We start from the raw sequence: 7,045 nt of genomic DNA on the forward strand, positions 1-7,045 counted from the left end.
CCTGCCTACCGGTCTGCGTGTTGGCTACCTTTTCCCTGACCATTTCCTGTTCACCTGTCACAGTGGTTATAGCTTGGAGCCATTCTTAACTTTGTAGCCTTAACTGAGACTAAATTTAAACAACAAGTTTTAGGAAGAATTATTAAGTAATTAGAAGGACAACCAGATTGTTGCAGAGGTTGTGTTCACAGAGTGAGATGAATATAGCTTTGTATGGGTACATGTGTACATATAGACCATGTGTTTAGTCATTTTTAAGGCACACTGCTATCCTCAGTCTAGAGGAATATTTAAAAACATTTGATTTAAAGCTTGTTTGTCAGGGGACAGATATGAAGGTTGTGCAGAGGAATGGAAACCAGCCTCTCCAGATATGCACAGAGAATACTGTATGCTCCATCTTTGATCTCCATGCCAAGTATTCGCTCTTACCCTCTGACAGAAAATAAAAACTCAACATTTTTTTTAAACTAGGGCTAATTATAGCCTACCTTGATTAACCAGAACCAGAAGCCACCTTTTATTTTTGAAAAGTCTAAACTTGCGGACAGCACGCAGCTGGGAGGGCATGAGACGGGAGGTCGCCAGGCTGCAGCCATACCTGACTTATATCCATATTGGTTTGAGGGGGAAGACCGTACTGAAGGGCACTATCTCAAAAGAAGCACATTTCCAAAACATATTTTCATACAGTGAAGATGCATTTACAAAAATAGCGACTCCACCATCCTTTCTTATTCATCTATTCTGGTCCCAAACTGAAGTAAGTTCATACTGTCTTGTGCAAAGATGTATGTCCAAAGTTTATCTGAAGACCGATTTTGTAAGACTACTTAACGACTGGTCACCATTTTAAGCAGCATTGTGAGATTGTTGGGGAGATGTGGTTAGAACCCCCCAGGAGAAGGGGATCTATCAGGAGTAACTTTCTGGATATTAATGCCTCATTAACAGTGGCTCCAAACGGCTTAATATAAAGCCGTTGTCTGTAATGTCATTTTCGTAGTGAGATAAGGTGGTGGATCCCATTGTCTGGGTGCACATTATTGTAATCTTCATCACTAATTAGCTCCGCTTAAATACTTTGCGCAAGGAAGACCAAACCTTAAATCACATGCTCTCTTTGCTAAATGCAAATCAGCTGTTGGACGCCGTTCACCTTTCCTGTAAACACCAACAGAGTCGGCCACAAAGCTCCAGGGCAATCACAGACGTTGCAAACCCTCCTTTAAATCCGTTTCCACTCCCTGCTCTGTCCAGTTGTCCTTTCAGCAAAGCGTTCAAATCCCCCACCCCCCTTCCCCACCGTCCAGTCATCTCACCCAAAGGAACTGGCTCTCCTCCTAGCTGGAACGCTTCCGTCTACTCCTTCCTTTTCTCCTCCTGGTTTTCTTTCGGGCTCCTCCTAACACCATCCATTGCTAGACTCCTTCAGGGGGCGAGTTGTCTTGGCTTCTTTACCCTTTTAGAAAATTTCTATACATGATGGAGTCCCTCAGCTTCTAATACTATATTTTGTTATGCCTATTACATAAACCTTTGCAAATATGCAAACAAGTGATTGAATGGCCTTTAAATTTGATAACACCACTTGATCAGTAAATCAGAGCAAACACGACAACATCAATTGTGGGTTATGTAAATGACCAGACATTTAAAAAACAAATTCAACTGGTATTTGCTTGTCATGGGTGGGTTTTAGCTGTGGTTTTTACTGGTTTTTGTTTTGTCAATTAATTCCCTGTGTTTACTGTTTCCCTGTACTGTTTGTTTGATTGTTCAATGGTGGTTTTAAACCCGTGCTTCTTTCTGTCTCTCTAGTTTTGTTTTTCTTAGTTTCCATCCACTTTTTCATAAGCTTCGATATTCCTGTTTTAAACTTGAAGTACTCTCTGTCTGTATTTTGCTTTGGAATCACCCTTTCTACAATCAATGGCAATACCACAGCCAGAAATAGCAAATACCACTGCAAAACATGTGATGGTTCATCAGTATATCTCAGCTGGAAAGCACAGGAGGTACTGTTTTACCACCTGACACCTGACCATGCCCACCATCACCTGTTTAGTTCCTTTGGCTCATCCTTTGGCACCCTCTGCCGGCCTCCCATGCACCTGTGTGCATCTTCATAAGTTAAACGTAACATTTGGATTGTGTTAATTATTCCATGTTATGAATTTTGCTGTCACTTGTGCTAACCGGTGCAAAAAGACTGCTGACCTGATTTCCTTTGTTTTGCCAGACGTGCCATGAGCCATGTGGAAGATTGTTATTTGTATTGCATAATCTTTTAAAAAGCCTGTGCAAATGACGTCTGTAGTAACTCACACCTTTGTTCATTTGTACAATTTGTTTCAACTTGAATGTGTCTAATTACCTACTGTTAATTTGTATTGTTTATCTCTTTTGTTATACTTTTTATTCTGTTACATAAACATGAATGCATGAATCCCAATCACTGAAGATACATAATAAATCAAGTCAAAGTCTGCTTTATATTATCCATTTCTTCACATGTCAAGACTACAAAGAGATCAAAATTTTTTTCGTTTTTCCCTCTATCCCACGGTGGAGACACGTGACTATTTTAACAATTAGGTTCCCACAGACAAACATAACATTCAACAACGAACACTGAAAACGTTCAGACAAACACTTAAATAGCACTGGTTTTGCATCAAACCCTGCCTTCTCCCTGCTCATTATTCATCACTCATACCACATTAACTTTTCTTACAGAGACTCTGTGTGCCTACCACACCCTCAACCACCCGGACCCGAACCATTTCACATCCCCTACAGTTCCCTTCATACCATGCTAGACTACCGTGAAAATAAAAAAAAAGAAATCAATAATACGAAAAAAACGAGGACCCAATACAACAAAATGTCGTCAGAACCGTCGTGCTTGTATTAAAGTAATTAAATGGGTCTGTCTACTATCTGGAAAGCACTCGTAAACGGTCCTGAAGATGATATACACAAGACTGTGTTCACCTCTCACCCAGCGCCGGGTCTCTTACACAAGCTGGCATGTCTGTGCTCCACTGGACGTCACACTATCTATGTAGCAGGCAGGGGACCAAACCACTGAGAGGCAAGGGGGGGGAGGGGGGCTTAAGATGGTTTTGAACTTAAACGTTTGTTTCACTACTTAAACACTTACACTACGTTTTAAATTATACACTTATCATCATAACACAGCATAGTATTTAGTATACAAAAACTCAGTTGGAATCCCTACCCAAAAAACCAACAACAAACCCCCCCAAAAGCCAAACAATTTAACAGCCTCTGTGTGTGTGTTGTGAGTATTATATAGCAAACAGATCGAAAATCACGCTGTTTCACACTTTCTAACATTTCATTTTCCATTTATTTTACAAACTTTGTTTTTAACGATATTTCAATTTTATAATTGTAATTCCTAAAAAATCAAAGCTGTTTCCCTGATTCAATTGTTAATTTTATTTATAGAAAAAAAAACTCAAGTTCGTCCACCTTATTAATTTTAGGTTCTACATTCTACAAAAAAAATAAATCAGCTGTATTACACTAGCGTTGCCCCTAAAGATGGGGGTTCTGAGAGTATTCCTTTTGTGTTGTCGTATTTATTTCCCTCTGCATTTTCTTTTTGCGCCAATCCGTTTACAATTTTGCAAACGTGAATTTAAATGTATATCCATGGTTGATGTTGTGTGTGCAATTGCAGCAAGTTTTTTGCTGCATGCATGTGCGCAATCAGTGTATAGTCAAATTACTTAGATTGTTTACCTTGAATTGGGTTTGTTTGGTCTTTTGTGTGTTTTCTTAAGTTGCGGGCGTTCGCCCCTGCATCGGACAACCGTAGGGTTAGGTGTTTGTAAGCAGTCTACAAAGAATGGCTGCAGGTGTAAATGGGGAGCCCGTTTTGAAGGTTCTTGACAAGTGACTCCCGTGCCCCTAAATTGAAACTGCATCTCCTTGACACAGAAAGTTTTGTAGTAGCTGCAGAGATGCAAAGAGAAACTGGAACCCGGTCTTAATAGTCTGTAAAACTGTAAAACACTGGCCCAGTTCCTACAAAAATCGGGCTGCCAGACTGCAATCTAAGGGTTGATTGGGTTGGGACTGCTAATTATGTAGCCTTAGTCATTTTGAATGTTCTAGACTAAGATCCAATCACCTAGGCACTAAACTCCATGATTGTTTTAAACCTCCTGGTCTCTGATCCACACATAAGATTACCTAAACGCTACTCCAAAACATGCCAGTGTGTCGTGTACCGTCTCTTGCTTAGCTGAGACATAAGGAAGTGATGAGTGATCCGTCCTCAGTTGGTCTTAAGTGATGCAGACTCAAATCAAGCAGCGTTCTAGAATCGCTGCAATCTACGTTGCATTTATTTTTAAGGTGATCACCGATACAGGACACCGTTCAGTAGTCTAGTCTACTGAAGATAAAGTGCATGGAGACTTTTTTCCAAAGTCACCTGCGGTCTTTTTAACAAAAAACCCACGCAGAACGGTTCTTACGAAGGTATGTACACATAAGGCTGACCGGGCGCCCGGAGTCCTATGCCAATGATAAATGTTGGAAGGTCATCACACTGGCCACTTGCAGCCCTCATGATGGTGAAGTTTCCGTTGGAGCGAACACTGAAACCCGGAGTTGCCCCCGATGCTGAGGCACAAACGGATACCATTGGAGAATCCTTAAATGTGTGTGAGTGTGTATTTTTCCCCCTAGAGCAAGTGGTCACCTTGTGACAAGAGCACCTCGGACCCCAGTGTGTTGAATCGGTTCCTGTACTATGTAGAAAGTGCATAAAGACGTAGAAAAGCGGGTATATACACAACAGTGATCATTTTACTTTTGTTAATTGTCATCAGTGTGGCTGTACTGGGAATGAACAGTTCAGACAGTCCAGTCAGTTTAACACCCAGATTTCTGTCTGTTGCTTAACGTAGATCCGTTTGAACCAGTGTGACAGCCCATCCACCTTTTAATCGGTATCACTGGCCAATATGCTCCCAGAAAAACCACACACTCAGTTTTTTCCTTGAATTGTTAGCTTATGTGAGAACTACAGCATCTCCCGGCTGCGTTAAATGGCGCAATAGACATTGGTAAACTAGGCAAGTCAGATCTGTGCAGACGGCAGACTTGATTCAGCCATCAACGAAACACGAAAGACTGTACCAAACCATACACCCCCATAAGACTGTTTCACAACAGTCTGGTCACCAAAGACCAAGGTACCAAATTCAATCATACAAACAGCTTGACAATGTTTTAAATAGGGGATCTTGATTGGGCCTTTGGAAACACCCAGGTATGTACAGGATTTAACAAGACTTCAAACACGTATACAGACCGACGTCAACCAGAGTGCCACCCAATCCCAATATCACAGCGCACCGATCCATCGTTTGACGCATTCTTTTCTCTGCGGATACATAAACGTAAGGAAAATTTTGTCATCTAGTTTCAGTTTTATGAGCTATTAGGGCTGGAACTCACGCTGATACGCAGATTATAATCTACAACCTTTTCATGCAAAAATCATGATTGTCATAATCATGATCCTGAAAGTGTCATTGAAGCATGGCCCCTCGGTGATCTACAATGAGCAGAAGTTGTCACCCATCGATATACATAAAATAACAAAACAAAAATTAACCACAGTGTTTACACGACGTGCAGGACGTGCTTCTGCGGATTAACGACAAGATAAAGATCCAGGAGATAAAACATGGTCTAAAACATGAGACGACCTGCAAGTCAGTAAAGAGCATACTCTTCAGTTGCCCCGGATAACAATGCAGGACTACTAAGTTCCAACACGACATAGTGTTATGGATCAACTAGCTAGAGTCGAGCCCAGCCATCTCATGTAAACATACTTTTACGCTATATAAACCCCATTGTATCCGCCCACAACAAAACAGTCTCCCCAAGAGTTGGGCCTTAACGGAACTATTAATTCTTCTCTTCAAATTTAAGGGTCTCTGTAAGAACGTTTTAAGGGAAGTCATTTACTCAAAATAGACAATTGAACCCGTATCCTTTTGCCAATAAATTGTTCTTTACCCAACAAAATTGGAAGATTCTGGACCCTAGACCACAATTTATTGACTCGCTTCTGTTCTGTTTTGTGGCTTCGGCAAAGAAAACCCCATTGTGTTTTTTACACCAACACCATGACATCCATCTTGCCTGCTGCCAATTACAATTGAAATCTACTACATCCCACTACACTGTTAAGGACCATTTTCACGGTAGAAATGTCCTCACTAACAATTGTGTGGAACCCCGACAAAATAACGTATGAAAACTACATACACTCTTCCGCATTACCGCATGCTCTTTGTAACAACAAACAGCGTCGCCGCTCACCCCACCTACATCGACCACACGCACACACAATACACTTTTGCCAACCAAACCCACCTACAAAAAACCATACACACCCCGTCCCTATCCCGTACCCCCCCCCTCTGAACTGGACGGGCCGTGGACCTTCTTTTTGTTTCTTTCACTCCCCGCCACCAGTCACCATCAAAAAATCCCTTCATGTGACACATCGTACTCGTGTTGTCCCTGTGCATTATTATTATCATTGTGTTTTTGTGTTTTTTATATGGTAATTCTTCTCCTTTCTCATGCTGTTCGGATGCTGGAGAACTTTACATTTCTTGCGGAGGTCATACCCAAAGGGTTATTAATAAACGCTATTAAGTCGAACTTATTCAATCACGAAGTTACTCCTCTGGTAACTATGTCAAGTCACTGAATAAAGAACAATACAACATTGAGACTCATTCAACAAAGCCCATGTGGTTAAAACAAGTTCAACCGTGACGGCTTCAGACGGAACCGTCACACCAGCTGTCCGTCGTCATTGATATAATGTTTACTTATCCAAATCTCCATTTCTCGACGGGAGGGTCACCTTGGGAGCATGTCTGTTACCACTCCTTCCTTTCGTCAATGATTTAACCACAAGGTGCTGCGGTCTTGCACAATTTCACACTAATCACCGGGGCTGAGAGGTAGTATAGGA

This window comes from Etheostoma spectabile, chromosome 9, assembly GCF_008692095.1.
Source record: "Etheostoma spectabile isolate EspeVRDwgs_2016 chromosome 9, UIUC_Espe_1.0, whole genome shotgun sequence".
Taxonomy (NCBI): domain Eukaryota; kingdom Metazoa; phylum Chordata; class Actinopteri; order Perciformes; family Percidae; genus Etheostoma; species Etheostoma spectabile.